The sequence below is a fragment of the Arvicola amphibius genome, chromosome 2 (genome assembly GCF_903992535.2).
Source record: "Arvicola amphibius chromosome 2, mArvAmp1.2, whole genome shotgun sequence".
NCBI lineage: Eukaryota > Metazoa > Chordata > Mammalia > Rodentia > Cricetidae > Arvicola > Arvicola amphibius.
Genome location: NC_052048.2, coordinates 32,042,698 through 32,069,630, shown reverse-complemented (window position 1 = coordinate 32,069,630; position 26,933 = coordinate 32,042,698). Strand labels below are relative to the sequence as shown.

Here is a 26,933-nt window from a genome sequence, read left to right as displayed (position 1 = left end):
AACAACACCCAAGGCTGACTTCCAGCCAGCCTTATGTCCACATGTATACAAACTTGTATACCTACATTAACATGTGCACATATGGACACAGTGTAGGATTTTCCCTGAAACCACATGTAAGCAGGTTTTTTTCTTTTGGGCCACCAACCTGCTATGGGATAATGCTTTTGTACCCAGTAGAGATTTGTACTTGTATTGGTTTAATAAAATGCTGATTGGCCAGTAACCATGCAGGAAATATAGGTGGGGTGACCAGACTAGGAGAATTCTGGGAAGAGGAAAGGCTCAGTCTGTAGTTGCCACACAAACGCAGGGAAGTAAGATGAAAATGTTGCACTGAGAAAATGTACCAAGCCACGTAGCTAACATGGACAAGAATTATGGGTTAATTTAAGTTGTAAGAGATAGTTAATAATAAGCCTGAGCTAATAGGCCAAACAGTTTCTAACTGTCAGAAGCCTCTGTGTGATTCTTTGGGACTGAATTGTTGCAAAGGAGGGCCTGCTTGTTTGTCCCAGCCGCCTGGCTAGCTTAGCCCTGAAATAACCACACAGAAATTGTATTAATTAAATCACTGCTTGGCCCATTAGCTCTAGTTTCTTATTGGCTAATTCTCACATCTTAATTTAACCCATTTCTATTAATCTGTGTATTGCCAGATAGCAGTGGCTTTCCAGGTAAAATTCCCAACGTCTGTCTCCAGCGGATCCATGGCGTCTCTCTCCTACTCTGCCTTTCTTCCTCCCAGCATTCAGTTCTGTCTTCCACGCCTACCTAAGTTCTGCCCTATCAACTGGGCCAAGGAAGTTTTTTTATTCATTAACCAATGAAAGCAACACATGAAGAGAAGGATCTCCTACATTGAATGGCTGTGGGACCAGGTGGGACAGAAACGCTTGTCTATACCAACTAGCTCCCAAATCATGACAGGGAGACTTACTACTAGTTATGAATGCTCCAGTTTATTTTAAGCTCGTTTCTTGCTAGCTGATATAACTTATAACTTGTTTTACTTGATCCACATTTTGTCTCGGGGATTTTTACCTTTCTTTCCTTCTGTATGTCCTACTCCATCTAGCTGGCTGACAGCTACCTGGCTGGCCCCACATCTCCCTCTCTTTCTCCCTTCTTCTCTCTAGCCTAGATTTCTCCTCCTACTTATTCTCTCTGCCCACCAGCCTCAGCTATGCCTTTCCTGCCTAGCTGACCATTCAGCTTTTTATAAGGTGCCTTAGGAAGGCAAGATGAAATAAATGTAACACATCTTTGCATAATAAAACAAATGCAACACTAACAAGTGTAACACATGTTTACATAGTTAAAGTAATATTCCACAGCATTAACAAGTAAAACACATCTTTGCCTAGTTAAAATAATATTCCACAACACCCACACACATTCTCTCCCATCTGATATAACACAATTTTCTCTGTAAGCAACTGTTATACTGTATTGCTTAGGGAATAATAATAAAAAGATGCTTGCACGTTTCCTAAAATTTTTTTCCCTTTGAATATTTCTGGTTTGAATTGGCTGAACCTACACCTGTAGAACACATATAGAATTTATAAACACAAGGCAGGATCCTACTTCAGGCATTGTCAACCTTGTAACTCATAACCAGCTATGACTGACAAGATTCAGGCAATTACAATCCCTTTTATGGACACAGCTCTTCACATCTTTGTTCTATAAAACACAGGGTTGGTGCTTGTATAGGATCTTACACATAGCACAGTCTCAGTAAATGTCAGCTACTACTTAGAAGGTTTAGTGGCTTAAAGACCACTCCTACTGTATGTTAGACTGAGAACTAAGAACTTCAACTCTATCAGTATCTTTACTTTTTCTGCCATTCAATTAATTGTCTCCAACCCTGTCTTAGCTGTACCATGCTCCCCTCCCCAGGCAGAGTCTCACACTGTAGCTCATGCCTGCATGGAACTACGTAGTGCAGGCTGGCCTCAAATTTGCAGTCCTCCTGTTTCAGTTTCCTGAGTGCTTGGATTACTGGCAAGAATACCACCCCCAGCTAAACCTGGCTTTATTTCATGAACTTGGAGCAGCTGACCCATCCCCTAAGCTGTTCTCCACACTCATCCTAGTTAATGAGCATTTACAATTACTTCAAAAAAGGAGGGTAGGACATCCAAATATAGAGAAACAGACAAGATTAGCAGTTGTGTAGGGCAAGAGGAAACAGAAAAACTGGGCACTGATGGCTAAGGACTATGGGATGTCTTTAGAGGTAATGAAAATACTGTGTAGCTGTGGGGATGATTACTAATTCTGTGACTATACTAAGAGCCACAGTTACACACTTCTAATTGGTAAATCCTATGGCATAGAAATTATATTTCTAAAGACTGGGGTGTTTGTTCTTTTGATTCAGGGCTCAAAATGTAGCCCTCTTGACTGACCTGGAACTCTCTTATGTAGACCAGGCTGGCCTCAAACTCACAGAGATCCATTTGTCTCAACTTCCCTAGAGCTGGGTGTAAAAGCATGCCACCACACCTGGCTCAAGAACTGTCTTAAAAAGTAATTTCCTTATAACATATTTTCTAAGAGATTTATTCCCTCTTTAATTATCCCTGGTCTCAAGATCAATGTGAATTTAATGCAAATTGTACTTGATTAGAAGCATAATGGTAGACACACACACACACACACACACACACACACACACACACGTCCTAGCCTTAGGGAGAAGAAGACAGACCCAATCCCAGTTTAAGTACCAATTACTGGTTGGCGCTGGTGAGCAGACAATACTTAGGAAGCTCAGTCTTCCTCATGTTTGAAGCTTCTTATATAAGAAAAATCCTCAATTAAATCAGTCTTCTTATAATGTGAACTTAATGACAAGTGGAGAATTCTAGAAGGATGGGGTTAAGGAAGACACCAAATATTTTTATAAAATAAATGTTACCTCCTTCTGTGATCTGTTATGGAAAAATCAGAGGGATGAGAAGATGATCCTCTATGTATTTTGTGAAGTATTCTGAGCAGAGAATTAAGTCAAAGCATGAAGACGAAAGTAGTCATATTCAAAACAACAATGTAGATTCCATAGGACTGAAAATAAAAATGAAAACACTCAAAAGCCTCATTATATTGTTATATACTATGAATTCTTTGGGATAAAGACAGGCCTCTTCATTCTAAGCATTGCCTTATAACTTCTACTTCTACTTGACACCACCAAGACAAATGACAGTTGACAAATGCTGGTGAGGCTGGAGAAAGGATATGTTATCCTGCTGGTGGAGATGAAAGCTGGAGAGTCCTCAAAGACTAAAACTAGAACTAACATAACTATGCTGCTCCTGGGAACACAGCCACAGGATGTTACTTAAACAGAGACAGATATACATATCCAAACAGGTATCCATATTTATTGCTACATTATTCATAATAGCTAAGAAATGGAACCAGAGATGGTGAGATTTTACCTGGTGGGTAAAAGCACTTGCTGTGCAAGCCTAATGACCCGAGTAGAAGACTGACTCCTGAAACTTGTTTTCTGACCTCCACACACGATGCAGTGGCACACATACACCCACATACTTACTTACACCCATACCCCATGACACCCAAACACCAGACTAGTAATTAGACTTTAGAAAAAAAATGGAAACAGCTTAAATGTTCATCCATGGATGAATGGATAAAAAAATGTTAGTACACACACAATGGAATTTTATTTGGCCATAAAAAAATAACATTTGCAAGAAAATGGATGGAACTGAAAACCATCATATTCAGTAAAATAAACAAGATCCAGAAAGACAAAGTGTTTTTCCTCTCATATGTAGTATCTAAATGTGTGTATGTGTGTGTTCAAACACACATGTAAATCATGAAAATAGAAAGAAGATCCATCCAATATCCACATTTATTGGCCTCATTTTTAAAGATAAAAAACTTAAAGATTAGAAAAAGTGAATTACTTGCTTAACTTTTAACATGTTATCTAATTGCTTTTGATACTCCCTTACTGTGGCCCTACCTCAATTGATACCAACTCCTCAGGGAGATGCTTCATCTTAACTTGCTTATCCTATGGAGCAGTAACTGCCCTGCTACTTTTCATTTTTGCTTCACTGTTCTCAGAACAAATCATGATAACAGCTCAACACAACTGATTATTTATTTGGTCACTGTAATGTTCACACGGTATCTTCTGCCTCTACACATCCAAAGCTACTGTAGCCTTCAAAGCCCAACCGCCACAGCCCTTAGGAACTCCCTGAGTTCCCTTTGTGGAAATTCTCATCTTTCCCCCCCCCCTTTTTGCTTAGTTTTGAAAAAAAAAATATCTCATATGTAGCCCCTGCTGGCCTGAAACTCACTAGACCATGCCTCTTCTGGGTTTAAAAGCATGTAACACGACAACTGAAATTTCTTTTCATGAATAACAAAATATCTACTGCATATCAGGTACTTTGATAGAAACTGAGTTTTTCATAAAGATTTACCTCTTGGGACTGGAGAGATAGCTCAGCAACGAATAATACACACTCTTCTTGGACTGATGGCTACAACTCCCTGTAACTCTGGTTCCAGTGACCCTCTGCCCTGCTCTTGCGCCTGCACTCACACATGCACATCTCCCTTGTTATCTATCTTCTAATTTGAGTTAAAACATCTTCGTTATATACAAAATCAAAGTCTTTCTTGCATTTTACTAGTTTCATTTGCCAAGCTGCACTTATTTTCTAAAGAGCAGACATAACCACGATGGTACTTAATGAACTGTCCATAGTGAAAGGCCTCTTGAGCTCCAAGGACATCAAAGAATAAGATTTTAAAACAACTCTTACAAGAAATTACTCAAGTTTTCTGGGTCTGGTAGCACAAACCTATATTCCAGAACTCAGGACACAGAGGCAAAATGATTATAAATTCAAGGTCACCTCAAGCTACACACAGAGTTTGAGTCCAGCTTGGGCTACAAAAGATCCATCTCAAAACTCAACCTAATAAAAATAATACCCCCCCCCCGAAAAATCCAAGTTTTTACATATGTAGATTCATTTTCACTAACACTATTCCATGCACTTAAATGGATGCTTAATTGCTGTAAGACACAGATCCTACAGCCTCACCCTGTAGGTTAATATGGTGAGAAGGGTTTCTGAAGTACAACAGCTTTGCTAGTAATTCAAGGAAGCACATGGGTATCAGTGACAAGGAGGGTGGCTTATCAGAGTTTTTAGAACATCAAGTATTTTTAAGTTGAAAAACATATTTATATTCACAACTGTCTACAGAAAATGAGTTTGCATGTGTATGTCTTTGCAATCCTAACACACCCTAGTAATATTACTACATATAGAATTTTATGGGCTAAGGATGTAGCTCCATGCTAGTCCCTGGGTTCTAGTCTGTTGGTTTTATGTACAGTAAACATAATTATTCTAATAGGCCTAAATCTTGACTATCACTATGATCAAAGATAAAGCTTTGAGGACAGGAAATGTGCTCAGGGTAACAGATGACAGAAGACAAAGAAAATCTAGGTTTTTCATTGTCTAAAATCCATTTGTAATTTTAATGAATATAATTTAAAATTTTTTTAGAGTACATCAATAATCTTCATTATTACTCCACAGAAAGTAAAATTTGTATTTCAGAAATGAAACAACTTTATCATTATAACAAAGAGAATATAATTTCTCAGAAAATAATACATTGTTAAGCGATGAATGTCAATGAACTACATTTCAAGATTCCAGGTGTCACTGTGGGAGCAATTGCAATCTAGAAGATTTTCTGACTTAAGAACACAGAATCCAGACAAACAAAACAGAAGAACATGTGCTGACAGCTTTCCACATGCATTCATGTTTGGGAACTCACTCTTCTCTTTGGCTTGTATGAGGAGATTACAAAGCACCTCGTCGTCATGTCCGTTACCCACTTAGCAGTCTCGCCTTCGAGTGCATAGTCACAAGACCATGGCAGCGTCTCTGACTTATGCAGCCTAGCTGTTTCTACAAGAACCTTTGTGCTCAGAGCAAATGCCGATGGGAAATGTGCACATCTACAGCTGTGGTGTGCAATCTCTAGGGTAACGTTGCCAGACACCCTAAATCCTCAGGGTTTTAACCCTCCACCCACATCCCTGCTTCAGCTGAGAGGAAGAAAAAGAAGTACCCTGTAGAAGATTTAATAAAAACATGTGTAGACTTAAATGTTTTTAAAATATGTAGACGGCTGTACAACATGAAGTATTAAGAACTCTGGTCTAAAACTGTGATTCTGCTCATTGTACACTGCCTCATTTGTGCACTTGTATTAGAGGCACTTTCCCATACAAGTTGGGAGACTTGAGAAAATGGGCCAATATTGAGGATGTAGAAATAATTACCTTACCATTGTTTTTTTTTTTTTTGATTACAGGAGGCACACTATTTAATTCTCATATTTATATAGTGTGTATGTGTGTGCATATGTGTGGCTGCACAGTTTGTGGGAAGCTGTTCTTTCCTTTCACTATATGGGTTCCAGGAATCAAATTCACATTGTCAGACTTGGTGGCAAACACCTTTTACTCACTGACTTATCTCACGGCCCTATTTTTTTTTTAAAGTTTCTATACTTGATTACTTCACATTCATTTCCAGTGTGGGGAGCAGGGTTCAGGTGCAGTCAATATTATCTCTCCAACCTTCACCCAATACAGGCGCACAGCAATGCAGGCAGTGGGTTGGAGAAACTGGAGCAGAAACAACTGCTGCCTTACAGGGCTACTGTTAGTTCTGTGACCTTGGACCAGCTTTTTAATCTGAGTTTCAGTTTCTTCATCAGTACAAAGGGATCATATTTACTCTGAGTCACTGCTGTGAGAATGAAATATATCACAAGATAAGAATAATTTTCTTTAATGCATATACTAGGCATTCAATAAATTACTGATTGCCCATGTAATTGAAGGTTAAACTTCTATATTTAATTCTGCAATATATGACCATTAATAGAGACTATAAAGATTTCTAAAAACAAACTTGAGTCCCCTTATTTAGCCACCTTACTTTAAGAAAATATAATGGTTCAATTTTATTTTTTTGTTCGTATACTATAAAGGTAATAGTAGCAACAACAACAGCAACTAATTATTCCACCAGAAACAAATGCAAATTATGTAAAAGCCCAAGACAGCCCTGGATTCAAGACTGAAGTTCCTTAAGTAACCTTTTGCTTTGGCTATGATACAGCCCACAGTTGGAACTGTAGCCCAACCTTATCAAGCATAACCTGAGAGCACACAGCTCCAAGTTCTCCTTATCTGTTCTTTAAAACCTCTGCCATTCACTTGAAGTCATTTCTGTCCACAACATGCCTAGTCAGAAGTTGTCTTATATACTTATAATATCTGATTTTAAAAGATTTAGAAATCAGTTCTTCCTTCAACTTCTATGATTGTCTTATAAACCATGTTTCTTTTAAAAGCTTACCAACACTTGGCAGCTCTTTTAAGGAGCACAACATAATACGTGGCCCATTTATTTATAAATATATCTATTAATTTTAAGCTATTGCTGTGAGATAATGCTCTGGTACACTGAAAAAATTTGTCACTTGTATTGGTTTAATAAAATGGTGATTGGCCAGTAGCCAGGCATGAAGTATAGGTGGGGTGACCAGACTGGGAAGAGGAAAGGCAGAGACGCAGTTGCCAGCCAGATGCAGAGGAAGCAGATGAGAATGCCTTACTGAGAAAGGTACCAAGTCACGTGGCTAAACATAAATAAGAATTATGGATTAATTTAAGTTGTAAGAGCTAGTTAGTAATTAGCCTGTGCAATATACATCTCTGTGTGTTTACTTGGGAATGAATGGCTGTGGAACCAGGCAGAACAGAAACTTCCATCTACAAGCTATATCTTAAACTATACCCATAATTTTATTCCATTATTTTAAAATATTAAATATTAATTTTAGATATTAAAATCATTGAGATAATTTTAAATACTTAAAAATCTTACTTCAAGGTCCACTGAACCTTCCTTTCTTTTTATGTTGGAAACTCCCTTTATCATAGTGAAGAATTATTATTATCCATTATCCCCACTATATTTGCTTATTTTGGCACTGCCCACTCACAGGCAACCAGTCTTTTATCTGAGAAGCCACCTCCTCATTGGATCTGAACCCTAACCCCTTACCATAATCTTTTAAGCCAAATTTAAAAAGGTATCTTTATTATTTCAGAAGTAAAAATAAAGGTGTTTTAATATAAAAGTAAGCCATTAAGATCTCAGCTCATTAAAAAAATCATGATTCATTTGAATTTCATTTGTCAACACTGTTTTAACCTGGGACTTTCTATGTAGATGGGGTTAGCCTCAGACTCAGAGATCCCCTTGTTTCTGTCTTCAGAGTCCTGGGACTAAAGGTGTTCAGTATTACATCTACCCTATTGTTATACACATTTGATTCTGAAGTGGCATATAGGATAACAGAAACACATGCACACACAGACAAAAGTTCAGGTGTACAGACAGAATGAATCTTGCCAGGAAATGATATATTCTTTCCTGTGAGAATTCCAATATTCTGAGGACTCACTGAGTTTTAATATTGCAGTAAACCTTTAAATGGTAAGTTCATTTTTTTTAACAGAGTACTCGTTTAGCAGGACATAAACAAAGTATTATTATGAAGAGAAAACACATCTTTTTTTTTAAATGAACAAGTTTCATCGGCCTTCATCAGGAATAGTTTCTTTGATGTGTCACTGACAGAGATAGTTTTTGTTTGTTTTATTTTTTGTGGTTTGAGACAAGTATTTCTTTGTATTCCTGGCTGTTCTGAAACTTGTTCTATAGACCAGGCTGGCCTCAAGCTCACTGCCTGTCTCTGTCTCCTAAGTGCTAGGATTAGAGATATAGGCTACTACCACTGACCAGCTGAGAGCTTTTGTCTTTTAAGTCAAAGAATGTTTCACTTATCTCAAAATCTATATGCATTCCTTGAATCAGACAGTCCATTTTTAAGGCACTATCCTATGGAAAAAGATGTAAATATTTAAAAATTTCACATAAGAATCAGAAGAACTCCAAAATGTTACTTTTTCTTTTCACAACATTCATGTTGAGTTCTAAGATGACAAGCTTTAGCATCCCCTGTGTCTGGAGCCTAACTGCTTTTACATGTGTGGGGAAGACAGAAACTCTACTTAAATTATGGATTGTAGCATGAATAATAAAAACCCAGAGACAGATTTTGGGGTTCAAGCTGAAGATCAGAAAAACAAAGCACCCAACCACTAGAGAGACTTTTACTTCTACCAAATCTTCAGACCGAAAGGGCGAGATCCTGTTTCCCACGAATCCTGACTCCACACTCCAGTGAGTTCCTGTCTCTTCCCCTTTATATTCCTCTCTCCTCCCAGCCATATCACTCCTGTCTCCACTTTCCTAGTGCTGGGATTAAAGGTGTGTGACTTCCAAACACTGGGATTAAAGGTGTGGGCCTTTGATCTGTTTCTGGATCGATCTTGTGTAGCCAAGGGTGTACTTGAACTCACAGAGATCTGTGTTGCCTCTGTCTCCCGATTCCATGGAATTAAAGGTGTATGCCACCACTCCCTAGTCTCTAGTGGCTTAACTTTGAACTCTGACCTTCAGACAAGCTTTATTTGTTAAAATACAAATACAGTTATCACTACAATGGATAATCTGAAAGTTTTACAAATTTAGACAGAAGTGAATGCTTACACTATGCAAGAATCTCCTTAAATGTGGCCTCCAAAATCAGTAATCCTGTTACTCAGATATCAATAGTAAAGTTAGGTTAGTTCTCTAGATACCACTGTGGGAGGAGCAATCAGTACAACACCAGAAGGCATGGTTAATCTCTGCAGGAGTGTGTGACTCCACCTCTCCCCTCTTCTACCTGGATCTGGGTTAAACCGATCACTCATTATTCTAATATACCCATATTCACTAGCACACAACTGTTGGTGATTTATTAAATACATCCCTACACAAGACTTCTTAAGTTCCCCAAACCTAACAGTCATTTATCACCAAAATTAACACAAGATTTGAGGCAAAATCTGGGTTAATTCTTACATTTTTGCCATTGCCTTTCAGTTGATGTTTTCCCTTCCTTTTTATTTTTGATATCCTGACTATAATATGTTGTGGAGAGCTTCTACGCTGGTCATATCTATTTGGAGTTCTATAATAACTATGTTTCAACACCTATTTCTTTCTGTAGGGTGGTGATACATGCCTGTAACGCTATCCCATCACTTAGAAACCAGAGGCAGGAGGACCTAGATCAGTGCTACTCAACCTGTGGGTCCTGACCCCTTTGGGGGTGTGACATCAGATATCCTGCATAATTTATATTGTGATTCATAACACTAGCAGAATTACAGTTATGAAGTAGCAATGAAATAATTTTATGGTTGGGGTCACCACAATGTGAGGAACAGTATTAAAGGGTCACAGCATTAGGAAGGGTGAGAACCACTGCTCTAGATGATTATCAAAGATGGTCCCCTCTGTGATTTCATATGGTAACAAGGGAAGAACTTTGCATTCCTGACAATGTTGATGGCATTACTTAGAAGCTGCCAGCGAAGGGTAACAGTTCTTGTCAAACAGAGAAACTAATGTGGTAGGAGTTATGTTTTATTTTAAATGAAATTATATACAGTGACACACAGACAAAGCCCTGGCTAACTGGGCTTGCTGTTTTGGATATTTGATCACTTGTGACACCTTTAGAGTGTGTTAATAAAATCAACCTTGGATCACGGGGTGGTGTCAGCAACTAGTTGATAAGAATTAGCCACAGAGAGTATGGAAGACCCAGGAAGCCAGATAGAAATGCACAGGAAGGAGTAGGGAGGGGCTTAAGGGATTCCTTGTCTTTCTGATTTGGGATGAATGGAGAAACTCTTGCTGAATCTCTAACCAAAATGAGGGTCAGTTGGTTGCTTCTTGGCCCCTCTGAGCTATCAGGTTTTCACCTCCTACTTCCGAGTCTTTATTGATAGAGCCTTAGTTAAAAACTACTTTTAGCTGGGCGGCGGTGGCGCACGCCTTTAATCCCAGCACTCGGGCGGCAGAGGCAGGCGGATCTCTGTGAGTTTGAGACCAGCCTGATCTACAAGAGCTAGTTCCAGGACAGGCTCCAAAGCTACAGAGAAACCCTGTCTCGAAAAAACAACAACAACAACAACAAAAAAAAAAAAACAACTACTTTTAGTGGCAGCGACAGAGATGGTGTCAGCAGGACTACATATAAATCCTGCCAGGCCACAGCCTGGGCGGCACAGTGCTGACTGTGGGGCAGCAGGGCCACAGGTGGTAGTTATTTATCAGCAGATTCAGGAGTTTCAGGTGTGTGATGGTAGATTAAAACAGCAATACAGTTATTGATTTGATTCCAAAGTTTCAAATACTCTAAGACAAATGGCACTTCTATTTATAAATGGAGGAATTTCACGTGAAAATTATAAAAATATATAATTAAGTTTCATTAGGAAATCCATTAAATAACATTTGAGGGAATCAGGCAAAAGATTTGGAGTGATGCCTCATACCTGTAACCCCAATACATGAAAGTCAGGAGGAGGATCACTTTGTAGTCTGGAGTCAGCCTGAGTTCCAGAACTGTGAAATTGGACCCTGTCTTAGTAAATAGGGAGTGAAGGATCTCATACCAAGTGAGGAAGTGGCTATAAACTAGCTAAAAAATATCTGTTATAAAAAGGAAGGAAGAAAAAGAATAGGGCTAGAGAGATGGCTTAGCAGGTAAGAACACTTGCTGCTCTCCCAGACAACCCAAGACCTAGTCCCAGCAGCCATATGATGAAAATAACGATCAGCAATTATCCTCTGTAATCCAAGTCTCAGGAATTCAATGGCCTCTTCTGGTTTCCTTGGGCATGTATGCATGGGGTGCAGAGACAATACATGCAGGGAAGACACTCATAAACACAAACACAAACAAACAAAAATTTACAAATCTCTTTATCCTAATTGTAGAAAATAGGAAGAAATTGGCTTTCACTTTAAGTTGCACTGTTAGGGTATTTTCCTTCTTCCTTTAAGTGGGGAGGGAAGATAAAAATGAGGGAAAGGGAAACCGGGGAGAAGTTAGTTAACCTGTCCAGACTGGGGAGGAAGTTTCTTAGACTGGGCTTCCAGTGTATTCAGATCTAGATGTTTGGGGAATCTGTAGGAAGAGTGAACCACCACTACCAAAAATCAACACCAACACTGAAAACTAAAGATGGGCTGTGCTGACTAGTTGAAATAAAAAGTAAATAAATAAATGTAAATAATGCCCCCTGTCCTTATAAGAAATGGCAAACCATTGTCAGGATAACTCTTCTACTAGCCTTGCACAGATAGAATTGTTTAGCAGAATACAAAGGTGAGATAGTGTTGCTGTCTTCAGATACAGTCATTTCAGTATTTTGGGATTAGAGCATTTCTAAAGATTTGTGCTAACATGCATCAAAAACAGTGATGATTCTATTGAAAAACTGTAAATATTACATTCACAATTTAAATCAATCTTATGATGAGTTCCAGTGTAAACACTATTGAGATGGAATTCATGTACCAGATAATTCATCCATTTAAAATATGTAATTCCATTTTTCAGAACTATGCACCATTACATCACTATTGTGGCATATGTCCATCCATCCCTCTGAAAAGGAACTCTGTGACCTTAGCTACCACACCCCTATTCTCAGCTTCCAGCAGCCACTCATCCACTTTTTTTTTGGTTGTTCTGTATAAACAGATTTATGTAAGAGGATTGTTTTGTGTTTGAGCCCTCATTTAGCACACCTGTAAGGCTCATTTATGCAGCACGTTATATGGATGCATTATTAAAATGGAACACTGTTTGGTAAAGCAAATAATCACCTCTAGCTTAAAGGTCTATGGGCTGAAGAGATTGCTCAATGGCTAGGAGCACTTGTTGGCTTTGTAGAGAACCTAGGTTTGCTTCCCAACACATACCTGACACCCTCAACCCTCTGTACCTGTAGTCCCACGAGACCCAACGTCCTCTTCTGGCCTCCACAGGCATAACATGCATATAGTGCATCTACATACAAGCAGGCAAAACATACAAATAAACCTATTTTTTTTAAAAAAGGTTATGTGTTTTTTGAGATATTTTATAGTTAAGATATTAGAGTATAAGTCTCCCTCATAATCCAGAATGAAGATATTTAATTAAATATAATTTTAACTTTTTAATCTCTGACGACTATTGTGTTAATTTTTAAAATTTATTTATTATGAGAAGAAGTGGCAAATGCTCTCTGGTATACATGTAGAAGTCAGAGGACAACTTTCAGGCTAGTTTTCTCCTTCTACCTAAGGTTCTCGGAATCAAGACCTGGGTTATACAGCAAGCATTTTTACCTGCTAAAATGTCCTGAGTTGACAATAATTTTGGGGGGAGGGGCCCTATTTTTTTTACAGATTAATTAATTAATTTTTTGAGACAGGGTTTCTCTGTAGCCTTTGGATCCTGTCCTGAAACTAGACCAGGCTGACCTTGAATTTCCAGAGATCTACCTGCCTCTGCCTCCCAAGTGCTGGGATTAAAGGTGTGCGCCACCACTGTCCACAAGCAGATTTACTTATTTTATGTATATGTGCATATGCCTGAGTGTAGATATATGCTCCCTAAGGGTGTAGGTACCCTTAGAGACCACAAGAGAGCAATCAGATTCCTTAGAACTAGAATTACAGGAGGTTGTGAGCTACCAAATGTGGGTGCTAGAAATGGAACCTGGGTCCTCTACAAGAGTAGCAAGCACTCTTAACTACTGAACCACAACAGTTTTTACTGTCCATTTATTTTGGCATAAGGACTTTAATGGCTCTGTGAGTTTATTATAAACAAGTTTCGTGAAAAATGCCTGGCAAGACATGATTTAAGAAACTGGCTGGGAATATGTTTTCACTCATTGTAAATTCTGCTGATTCAATTTGTCATTTCCCTTTCTTATTGTACACTGCCTAGAGAAACTTACACCATTTAGTCTTTATCTGTCTCAGAAAAATATAATTTGATAGCTCATTTTAAAGAAAAACATGGATCTGGGTTAGGCCTATATACTACAATACCAAGTGAAATTCATATACCCCACAAGAGAAAATAAGAGTAAGTTATAACCTTAAGGCTATCCTTTGGCTGTCTATTTCATAAAATGCTTTTCTCTTTTTGCAGTCCCAGTAGCTGGATTTGAGCATCTATTAACAAAGGCTTGACCGATGTTAAGTCTTAAGGCCGTCCATCTTTTTTCCTCTTGAATCCTTTTGCAAAGATATATAGAGCATGGCACTAAACAGTTTGTTAGCAGGACTGGAGGACTGCCTGCATTTATGTGAGACCTAAAAATCACAGTCTTATTAAGAGAAGGTAAGGGGCTAGGAGAAAGTTCAGCAGAGAGTCGAGCCTTTCCCATCTCTGCCCATTTTGCTCACCTAAAGCAACAGGTTCTCAATCTCATTGCTCATGTTCTTATGCTGACACCTGCAGACAACAGAAACTTTGCATCCCCATTCAGTCAGGGCAAAAAAGTAATCCAGAATAACTAAGTCTCACAGAAGTACTTCAAAAAATACTTTGAAAAAAGATTTCTTGGGAGACAGAAGAGGCAGATCTGTGTATTTGAGGCCAGCTTGGCCTACAAAGCAAGTTCTAGGACAGCCAGGGCAGTTACACAGAGAAAACTTGTCTCGAAAAATTAAGGAAAAAAGAAAAAAAGAAAGGAAGGAAGGAAAAAAGTTAGTTTGCTTAGCATGTGCAAAGGCCTGGTTTCAGTTTACAGTGCAAAGGGGGGAAAAAGGAACCAACCAAACAAACAAACAAAAGAACATTGTAAGTGCTCTTTGTTATTAGTCATTAGTCACAAGTCTCCTTGGGCGAAAAGCAATGAAGAACATTCTGGTCTTCTGGTCTCTCCCAGTCATGTGTATCATAACTACAAATGGTGTTGTGATATTTTGTTTGTGGTCTGACAAATAAAACTTGCCTGGAGATCAGAAGGTGAAGCTAGCCACTAGTTAACCACAGAAGTCTGGAGGTCTGTACAGACAGGAGACAGGAAATAATAAGGTGGGATGGAGACAGGAGCTCAGCCCCTTTCAGTCAGAAGAGTCGAGAGATTAAGAGGCGACTGTGGTTGCTCATTTACATCTCTGATCTTTCAGCTTTTACCCGTATATCTGACCTGGGTTTTTATTATTAAAACTAATTAGATCATACTTCAAAATGGTCTTCCATACAATGCATTTTTTTGTAAAAATGAAACATTGTTTTCAGGTTGATTTTTTAGACATGGTTTCACTCTGTAGCTCAATCTGGTTTAGGACTCATGGTCATCCTCCTGCATCAGATTCCCCAGGGCTGGGATTACAAGCATGAGCCACCATACCTGGCCAAAATGTGCACACCTTAACCCCAACATTCAGAAGGGAGAGACAAGCAGGTCTACATGAGTTTGAGGCCTGTTTTACATAGCAAATTCTAGGTCAGACAGAGTTACATAGTGAGACCCTGTTCCAAAAATCAACAAAAAAGAATTAATAATAAATATATTTTAAAAAGAAAGAAAAGATTAAGTGTGCTGTCTGTAGCTATATTTGTGAAAGCAAAAGTCTGAAAACAAGTCCACAACACACTCCACAACTGATTTTTTTTTTCAAGACAGGGTTTTCTCTGTGTTGCTTTGGAGCCAATCTTGGAACTAGCTCTTGTAGATCAGGCTGGCCTCAAACTCACAGAGATCAGTCTGCCTCTGCCTCCCGAGTGCTGGGATTAAGGCCTGCACCACCACTGCCCAGTCCCACTCCACAACCGAAAGCACCAGTTTTAAAAAGGGAAAGGTCTTGAGATCTCAGATTGGATTAAGTCATAAGAAAAAAAATGTGTTAAAAGAGCATACCATTTTTTAAGGAAAACTATTGGGAGAGGTAAGGGTTTCAGGGGAGTTGGGGGATGAGGAGCCAAATGAAAATCAAGATAGAAAATGGGCCAGGCAGTGGCGGTGCATGCCTTTAAGGTGCACGCCTTTAATCCCAGCACTTGGGAGGCAGAGGCAGGTAGATCTCTGTGAGTTCAAGGCCAGCCAGGTCTACAAGAGCTAGTTCCAGGATAGGCTCCAAAGCTACAGAGAAACCCTGCCTCAAAATAACAACAACAACAAAAAAAGAAGAAGAAGATGAAGAAAATGGAATCAAGAACAAAATGGAAATCAAGACTAGGGAAAAAGTAAGATTAAGGGATAAGGATAACTGCTATACTACAAAATGTGTTATTTTGTAAAATTAATTTCAGAACCATGTAAATATTCTATGTTCTTATAAAACCAAATTAAACAAACAAAAACCCAAACTCAGTGTATAAAGTGATACTGAAAAACATCAACAGTAAAAACCCAGTAAACCCAATACTATCAAGTTGGTAAATTAACAAAGGGAAGAAACATCCAGCACCACACAGAAGCAATGTACACAGGCAGGACTCCCCAAAGGGGAAAGAGAACCCGGGGTTGAACAGTTCCTTATCTCATGTGATAACAGAAACATTGCTGCAGTCATGTCCAGATACTTTAAAATGTCTTAAATTATTTGATCACTTTATTCAATTAATATATTATCCACACACTCTTTAGTTTTCTATAAAAATATACTGTACATGTTCTATTAATGCACCATTTTTCTTCTTTTTTGTTAGTGTTTGTTTTTTTTTTTTCTGAGATAGTCCCTCTATGTAGCTCTGACTGGCCTGGAACTTGCCATGTAGACCAGACTAGCTTTGACCTTGCAGATCCTTCTGACTTTGCCTCCATAGTGTTGGGATTACATGTGTCATGACTCTTGGTTATTACACTCCCTTTCATCCTGTAGATCACCTTCAACATATAAATTAAGAAGCTGGAAGTTGGAAGCACAGTGGTATAGACAGATAGACTGTTCCTGTCTCAAGAAGCTTTCATTCAGTAGAAAACAAAGGCAAATCAAAACAGTGACAGTTCCTGGAGGCAGCACAGAGGAACTCACCTAAAGCCAGTGGGTCAGAATGGCTCCTAAGTGAGCCCAGAGGACAATCAGAACCTCTGTAGGTTTGCTCGTTTGTTAGGGATGCAGGGTAGAAAGTGGACAGCAAGAGGTGGAGTGGATTGAGGGTTAGGAAAAGTAGTCAGGAACAGAACAACTAGGGCAGGGCTCACTGACAGTAAACAGTTGCTCTGTGTGGCTGGTGGAAACAAGGGTTGGCAGGCTGAAGGATGAAGCTGAAGAAGTACACAGACTCAGTACTAAGAATCTCTATAGATCATTCTAGGGACTTTCAATGCTATCCTCAGGGGTCAGCCAAAAATTTCCAGGAGAGGTGTGATAATTAAATCTGACTATTTTTCAGTAGATACAGGAAAAGACATAGGGGCCAGGAGACCAGCTAGTTAGAAGGACATGAAGGAAGAGGCATGAGCACCTAGAAATGTGATGATATTTGGGAGGTATTCAGGAAGTAGAATTGATGACCTCTGTTGGGCGTATAGGGTATGCGGGGGAGAAGACAAGAAACAGAAGACAATGCACAGTATTTGTCTTGAGAAATAGGGCACACTCAGCAGGTGACATGCAGTAAGGCTCGTGTTCAGTGTTCTGTCTCTGTCACAAGTGCCTGAGATAAACAACTTTGTAAGGCAGGCTTGTCAGTTTCAGAGGTTCTAGTCCATGGCTGGATGGCAGTGCTGCTTTCAAGTTCATGGTGATGAAGCATGTCACGGCACGAGCATGTGACAGAACAAAAATGAGAGAAGGAGAGACCAGAATTTTACAGTTTCCTTAAAGGACACTTCCCTAATAACTAGGCCACACCACTTAAAGGTTCTACCACCACTCAAAAGGTCCACAAGCTGGTAGCCGAGTCTCAACCTGTGTCTTTGGAGGCTCCTTTAGACCCCAACTAGGGCATATAGACTAAGGATACCCATCTGACTGCAGACCCAAATCAAAGCAGTCAAAACCCTGGAAAGGTAGGTTCAGGAAGAAAAAGGGAGGGGAAAGATGAGTTCAGTAGTAAATACCCCAGAACAAATATCAAGCAGGCAACTGTCTCTTCCCTTCATTTCTTACATTCAGCTTATCAAATTTCACAAAGGCTCCATATCTTTACTGTCCCCCATCACAAGGCATTATCTCGTTCTATGGTCTCCACATTGGTCAGAATCATTTTTTTCAAAGTATAAATCCCAGGTGATGGCACACACTTTTAATCCAAGCACTTGGGAGGCAGAGGTAGGCTTATCTCTGTGAGTTTGAGGCCAGCCTGGTCTATGACAGTCAAGGCTACATAGAGAAACCCTGTCTTGAAAAACCAACCAACCAACCAACCAACCAACCAACCAACCAACCAACCAACCAACCAAATGAAACACTTCAAGTGCGAAAAAAGAGTATAAATCCCATGTTACTCTCTATTTAAACCTTTTGACTCCACTACTGGCAGGTATGTATGTATGTATGTATATATGTATGTATGTATGTATGTAAATATATAACTGTCTTGGTAATGGGAAATGAACATGTGTTTGCTTGGTGAACACTCAATTATTGAGCCACATCCCCCTACTGAATTTTAAAAGGAATCAAACTCCTACAGTTGCCCTCATGGCCCCTTCCTCTGGCTAGGGCTCATTTACATTGCTCAGTTTCTCCTCAGCTTTGCATAAGAGAGTTGTCCTATTTTCCTTAATTCTTCTTGTTCCATAAACATAAACCTTGCTCTTTGCCCTTATACCTTATCTCTAGCCTTAATCATCCATTGCCCCAATCTAGAATCTTTGTAGCATTCACCACCATCTGTAATCTGCTTTGATTATTCACTTCAAGCTAATTGAGAACAGTGGCCGAACATTTTAATACCTAGTAGAGATGGTACAATTTTCAATAAATGTATGTGGAATGAGTTAATAAATAATAAAATAAATAGAACTAAAATTTAGTGCGGAGGAAAGTTCTTTGCTGGAGACAACTATTTGGACACCTACCAAATGTGAACAAATTGTTGCAATGATTACTGTTCAAGGGAAGTACAGGGACAGAATAAAAAAAAATCTTTGAAACAGCTCTAAGAAATGTGAACATTTAAAAATGAGCAGAAGGAAGGAGGGGAGAAAAAGAAAGCAAGAAAAAAAGGGAAACCAGAAAAGTGCCGCAAACTCTTGCTGCCACAGAAGATTTCTCATTTGGAAAGGCAACTTGGCAGTAAGGAGATGCAAACATAGAATCAGGTACTTATCTAAGAAATGTATTGATCAGGTGCCCACCATGTGATAGGGAAAACTATGCTAGGGTATAAAATTAACCAGAAAAAAATGGCGCAAAACAATTTATATAATGGCACAAGCTCTCAGGGCAACTCTCAGTTTCAACTGTAATTATTCTAGCACTGAAGGAGTAATGGAATCTTATCCATCAACTGCTGGTCACAGAATCTATAACATAATAGGCATATATGACTCACTTCTACTACTGTCAAAATATATCCCCTTCACTGATGGAAAAATTAATACTTGGGACACATGCAGCCTTGACAATTTTACGGCATCTTCCTAGGGGAATACTTAGAGAATGCATGTTTACTCTAAGAACAATTAAATAATGGTGTTCTTTTTGGGAAAACCAGGCAGGTTCCATTTCAGGTGTCCCCCAAGATTCCGGGTTAGTTTCAGGAAGAGCAAAAAGCACTGAAGTGACTTAAACCAGGTCATCAGACTTATTTCAGTGCCAGGCAAGTGTGTTATATTACTTTATTTTCTGTTTCTAGGATGAGACATCATGACCAACATAACTTATAAACACAATCAGTTCTACTAAATGGTGACCAAGTATTCAAACATTTGAGCCTATATGGGTCATTCTCATTCAAGGTGAGCTCCAACTCTCAGGTGGACACAGACAATGACCATACATCTATCTTCTCTCTCAAAACACAAGATCCTTGAGTTTATTCCAGAACAAGACCCCTTGACTTTCCTAAAATTGAACAGTTTAGAAGGAAAAATGCAGTTGATCCCCTACCTTCCATTTCATGCAGTCCAGGCCCCAAGCAGGTGCACCTTCTTCCAACAAACAAGGATTCCCACTGATCTGCTCTGATTTCTGGGATTCTGCCTGAATTCTAGCCACCAAGACTCCAGAGAAATCTTCCAGCTAAAGGAAAATTATTTTTCTTGCTTTTCTTTTGTTCTTCTCTAACAGACTGCTAGCTCTTTTGTTCATATCATGTGGGTAGCAGGGCTAAAAGCCTCTGCCAGGCAGACACGCTTAGCAAGCAGAAAGTAAACAAGATACATTCTGCTACGCTGATGTGCTCTAACAGCAAACCACAGCATTAGAGTCTAAAAATTCCCAGATCATTTACTTATTATGGCACATTAAATAAAACACAGAAGATGTTTCCATTTATTCGTTCACTTTCTTCTTCCAGACTGTGGATGCAATGTGACCAGTTGCTTCAAGATTCTGTTGCCTTGACTTCTCCATAGTCCCACTGGGAAACAAACCCTCTGTCCCTTGGGCAGCAAAAAAGAAAAAAAAAAGAAAGAAAAGAAAGGAAGGAAGGAAAGAAGGAAGGAAGGAAAGAAGGAAGGAAGGGCAAAAAAGAAAAAGAAAAAAAGGAAAACCTAGTACAAAATTTCCCTTTACCAGTAAGGGTAAAGAACACAGAACTGAAGCAGGAGGTCCTAAGAATAGCTGTATGTGCTGGCTGCCTCACTGAAACCAGGCTAAGGATGCTCTGCCCTTTCAGCCCTCACTACAGGCTGAACTCCTCAGTTCCTGAAGGAAAATAACATTGCCAGAGGAACATTTTTTCTAAGGCACTATATTTTCTTTAACAAAATTATTAAAAGAAGCCAAGAGTAGTATCCAAACAAGTTTTTGTTTTCTAATTTTACTTTCCCCTGTGGTTTGAGATAGGGACTTATTCTGAAGAGCACGCTGTCCTTGAATACATGGCAAACCTCTAGCTTCAGCCCCTCGGTGTTGCTACCATAGGTGCGTACTGCTATGGTCAGCTTTACAGCTTATTTTTGTGTGCTTTGTTTCTCATCTGAAAATCTGGTCCTGAATAGCTGTCTTGATTTAAACATCAGTCAGATTTCAGCAAGAGACCACACAGGCAGCATTCCTAGCATCAGTAAGAGATGTGGAACGGGCATATGTTCCTGGAAACTAGATAGTCATGTATGGTTCCCACCTTCAAGTACTCTGTTAGATTTTACTTCTAAGGTATCTGTTGACATCACTGCAAAATTAAAAAATCTCTTCTATTCAAATACAATTTTCGACTCATTGGTTAAATTCAACAAACTGTTAATATTTTCTTTCTAGTAACAACTACAACACAAAGTAGTCTTTTGGGTCCTTAGTCTTAAACTCTCTCCAACTTCTAATTCCATCATCTGTATTAACTACTTCACTAAAATTTTTTTACAATAATATATCATAAAAAGATGTGAACAAGTGCTATTTGTAGTATCTTTAATTTTATAGCACTTGGTTTTTTAATATGATAAATATCCCAAGATGACAACTAAGTAATTAAAAGCCATAGAAAGAATATATTCAAAGTCTTTAAGCTAAAGATTTGCATCCTAAATTCTTTTTAGACTTTAGCAGATCAAGTAGCCTAAAGAACAGGAAATATGGGTCAAAAAAGATGACACAAGTTAAGAGTACTTCCTGCTTTTGTAGAGGTCCCAAGTGTGGTTCCCAGCACCCATGTCAAGTGGTTCAAAACTACCTGTAACTACTACTTCAGGGCATCTGATGCCCCCTTCTGGCCTAATAAAAACAAAACCTCCACATACACATGCACACACAGACACATACATATATACACACAAATAAAAACAAATCTTTAAGAGAACAGGAAATATAAAGTCCTATTTTAGCTATCTAAATGCCAACCATACCAACAATCTCCACCTAAGACACAAACAGTGCTGGACAGCTGCCTCTTGGACACATTCTGTCAGAAGGTCCCCAGTCTTCAAGACTATCCCTAGCTTCACAGCTGACATTTCTGAGTCAGTCACTTCATCTTCTTAGGCAACGCCATCAATAAATACATTCTGTGGCTTTTATTCTTTAGTGTTATAGAGGAAAAGGTATTCAGTGTTCTTTCTGGTACTGACGCCTGACTGGCCTTTCCTCCCACACATAACTGGCAACACTTGCCTCACATTCTCTTCTATATACCAACATAGGGTGTTTTAAAAACAAAACAAAGAACACTTATCTAAACTAGTTTAAAATCTTTATTCCGGTATCCAAACAGACAGACCTGGCTCCATCCACCATTAGCAGACATTTTCTTTGCCACTGTACATGCCAGTGGTCACACTGTTCTCACTGATTATTGAGGGGAGTTTACACACTCATTCACATGTGGATGGATTGTATGCATGACACTTTCAGGTACAAGGGATACTACAGAATATAAAATTCACACCCGTAATTTGACTGATGAGGTTTTAATTCTTTGTTTCCTTCCTTTCACTGACTTTTTTAAAGCCCACTCCTTCAAGCCTGCCTAGAGTTCTCAGAAAAATGGTATGCAGCCACATTTTTACACAACTGAACAGAACTTAGTTTTGACTTTTTTCATGACACTGTCTCAGCTAGAACCTGAGGTACTAAAAGGAATCTGACAAGGAATAGGAAAGGCCAACTAGTGTGGCTGGAGGAGGATGAGCGAGGAGCTAATAGAAATGATGTCAGAGATTATGTAGAGAAACATGCTGTGTATGGCTTTACAGGCTAGATAAACTTAAGAAACGGAAGATATAGAGGGTTTCTGTCCCAGGAATAATACAAACAAAACTTAGGACAAATAGCATCACTCTGGCTTCTATGTTAAAGGTGTGAGGCAATATTGATAGGAAGTTGTCAGGCCAGCTGGGATGTTAATGCACAATAAAGTCAAACAGTTTAGTATCAGAAATGAGGCCATAACTTTAAAATTGGTAAGGTGACAGTCAATTTTTAAAGATTTATCAATTTTTATTTTTATGTGTATGGATGCTTTGTCTGCATTATGCCTGTATACCATGTGTATATCTGGTGTCTACAGAGGGCAGAAGAAATCCCGAGAGTGGAATTACAGATGGTTGTGAACTGCCATGTGAGTCCTCTGGAAAAACAGCCAGTATTCTTAACCACCGAGCCATCTCTCCAGCCCTGATAGCCAAATTATAGGCATGTTTAAGAAGTAGAGCCAGAACTGTAGGGTTCAGTGGTTAAGAGCACTGGCTGCTCTTACAGAGAACATGGGTTCAATTCTCAGCATCCACCCACATAGCAACTTGCAACTGTCTGCAACTCCAGGGGATCTGACAACATCACAAAACATACATGAAAGCAAAAACACCAATGCACATAAAATAAAGACTAATAAACCATTAAAGAAAATAGCCAAAGGAACCAGGTGACATATTTAGAGGAGGAGGAGAAGTGGCTAACATCTTTAATCCCTATACTCAGGATACAGAGTTTTGAGACCAGCTTGGTCTACAAAGAGAGTTTCAGGAAAGCCAGAACTATGTAAAGAGATCCTGGAGAGAGGTGGGGATGAGTATTAAGATTTTAGTCCTAAAGGATGCGTGTGACACTAAATTAGATGAGAAACTGAAAAAAAACCAGGGGATGTGAAAACTGTACAAGTTTGGGTTTAGGGTATATTACGTTTAGAAAGTCTGTGAGTCACTCTAGAAGATGTTTGTGAGGTTAAAATACAAATCTAGGATGCAGCAAGGGGAATAAAATTTACACACACACACACACACACACACACACACACACACACACACACAGAGAGAGAGAGAGAGAGAGAGAGAGAGAGAGAGAGAGAGAGAGAGAGAGAGAGCAGATGGATGAAATTACCAAGAATGTAGTAAATTAGGCTGAGCCTAGGCCATATCAGTATTAATTAAAAGATAAATATCATAAGGAATAAGAAAGAGTGAGGGTTAATGAAGAGTGAGAGGTCAGAAGAAATCACGAGTATAGTACCCTAGAAAACAAGTGAAGACGGTCTCAATGCTACCATTGCATACATGTGCTACCATGCCAGGCTTGGGCCACATGGAATTTCTGATCCTCTTGCCTGAACCTCCCAAGCATTGGGACCATAAATGTGTGTCACCATGCCTGAGGATTCAGCCCAAGACTCATGTATGCTAAGCACCCCACCAAGTGATATATATTCCCAGGCCTTTAAGTCCTACTGGAAAAGAAAGAATTTACTGATGTAAATCCTTTAGGGCCACCTAAAATTTTACTTCATCTACTTTTAAATTTCACCACAGGTGCCAAGGAAGAGTTCAACCACACTTCTAAATGCGATATTTACCATTAATTTCATAAAAATAAAAGGCTGACTTCAGCCTTTGGTTTGTTCTTTTTAGACAAGCTAGGGATTGAACCTGGGACATACTAGGGACTTTCCTGGTATGGCAGATAAGCACTCTACCACTGGGCTACACCTGGACCCTTACTTTAGCTTTCTACCTGTCATATAGTCTGGTAAGACAAATGTTTTTCTCAAAATTGAAAGCAGCCTATTTTAATAAAAAAAAGGGTGGGGCACTCTTTACTTCTACCACAGGTGTGTGTTCAGAATTTATCTTATTAGAGGTCTTATTTCATGTAACAGAATGCTGTCAGTCTTTCTATTTGGGTTTTATAATACATCAGAAGTATTCTATAGATTACACCTGATGAGTGTTGCAGAATGCACACAGACATAGCAGCCAAACATGGCACTATCTGATTTAAGCCTCCTAAAAACAAAAACAAACACACAAACAAAAAACAGGTCAATGATTAACAGGAAAATGCAATGTTTTCTTTCTAGTAAAATACAAATGCTCTATTTCCAATTACGAAGCTCACCAGTGGATAACTTAACAAAGAAAATTTAATGGAAGGAACACAGAAAGAGATGCTGCATGACTGTTGCTTAAAAGTACCCACCCAATACTGACTCCTTGCCTGTATATTTGAAATTGTAATCACAAATAATACTGTACTACTTTACTGTATCCTCGGGGTTTATCACTGAGAAGGCAAACTTAATATACCTTTAAAAATTGTAAGGGTCATTGAGGTGGCTCAGAGGGTAAAGGCACTTGCTGCCAAACATGACAATGATCTGAGTTTAAGCCCTGGGACCCACATGGTGGAAGAAGAGCAGCAATGCTCATATTTTACTGATGAGAATAAATTCAAAGAAAGATTAAGAAAGTCATATATGCCACCACATAATACAACAAAAAATTGGTAGAACTTTAAAAACCGATTTCTAAAGAAATAATTTTTTTACTGAAAATTCAAGTTATTATCAATAATCTATATTTCTAGAGAATAGCTATAATTCCAAAGTTTCTTTTGCTGACACCAAACTGATAGCAAAACAGGACACTGTAGAGAGGGTACTTGTGGACTAAAAGATTGTTAGTTGCTCTACACATCTAGATTGTTCTCAGCAAATCAACAGCAGAACTGAAGGTCCATGGGACCTTTCTTTTATATTCCCTTTATAGGTAAACTCAAGGTATGACTTGATTTTTTTCCTGGGTTTCCATCATATGAAAAATTTAAACGTAACAAAGGGAAGCTCTCAGATGGAATGGGGAGGAAATCTGGTATGACAGAAAAAGAAGTCATAATGGGTTGATGATATTTCAAGTACTCTCTGAGACAGAAAGTGGACTCAGTGCCCAGAACCTTGGTGCACACCTGTAATCTTGTCCTTGGAAGTCTCAGTTAAGAAGGTAGTAAGTTCAATGCCAGAATAGACCACACACACACACACACACACACACACACACACACACACACACACACACACAGAGGAAAGGAGAGAGGAAAGGATGGATTCTGTGAGGCTGACTGACTTTAATGAAAATGTGAAACTTGAACTAAGCAGAGCCTATTCAGAGCATATCTAAAGTTGACAATATTACAAGCATTGCCTTGTTGCATGAGGAGGGTGGCCCTTTGTTCTGTCTCAGCCACCCAGTTATCTTACACCCGAAATAATCACACAGAAATTGTATTCATTTAAACACTGTCTGGCCCATTAGCTCTAATTTTTTATTGGCTAATTTTTACATTTTAATTTAATCTGTTTTTACTAATCTGTGTATTGCCACATGACTGTGGCTTACCGGCAAGATTCTAACCAGCAGCTGTCTCAGGCAGGAGATCCATGGTGTCTCCCACTCTGCCCTTCTTCCCAGCATTCAGTTCTGTCTACTCCGCCTACCTAAGTTCTGCCCTATCAACTAGGCCAAGTCAGTTTCTTTATTCATTATCCAACGAAAGCAACACACAAACAGAAGGAATGTGGATTTAGTTGACTGTGGGTGCCACTCTGTAATGTGAGGAACTGCTTGTTGGGGTTTCTGTCCTGCCCTGTTCCCACAGTCATTAGGTCCCAAAGAATCATACAAAAAGTCTACACACGTTATAAATCTGATTGGCCCATTAGCTCAGGCTTCTTGTTAATTCTTATAACTTGTATTAATCCATTGTTCACAGGGCTCGATACCATTTTAGTGGGGCAGGTCACATCATCCTTCTTCTGGACTGGGGAGGAATGGGCTTCTTCCTTCCCAGAATTTTCCTGTTCTCATTGCCCGCCTCTACTTCCTGTCTGGTTGTTCCACCTATACTTATTGCCTGACTACTGGCCAGTCAGTATTTAGTTAAATATACTGACAAAATACAGACAACTGTCCCACACCACTGCTTCACTTGTCATTCATGTTAGAAAGCTCAAAAAAAAAAACCATGTTTACATAAACAGAAAGAATTTAAAAATGCTGCCTCTAGAGGCAGGGTTATGATCTC

The 26,933-nt window shown here is 39.0% G+C and overlaps 1 protein-coding gene across 1 annotated transcript in view; it reads right to left on the bottom strand.

Moving 5' to 3' along the window:
* Tmcc1 (transmembrane and coiled-coil domain family 1) overlaps positions 1-26,933 on the bottom strand; it is a 125,173-nt gene that overhangs the window by 61,197 nt on the left and 37,043 nt on the right. The gene's annotated exons all lie outside the window — the stretch shown is intronic.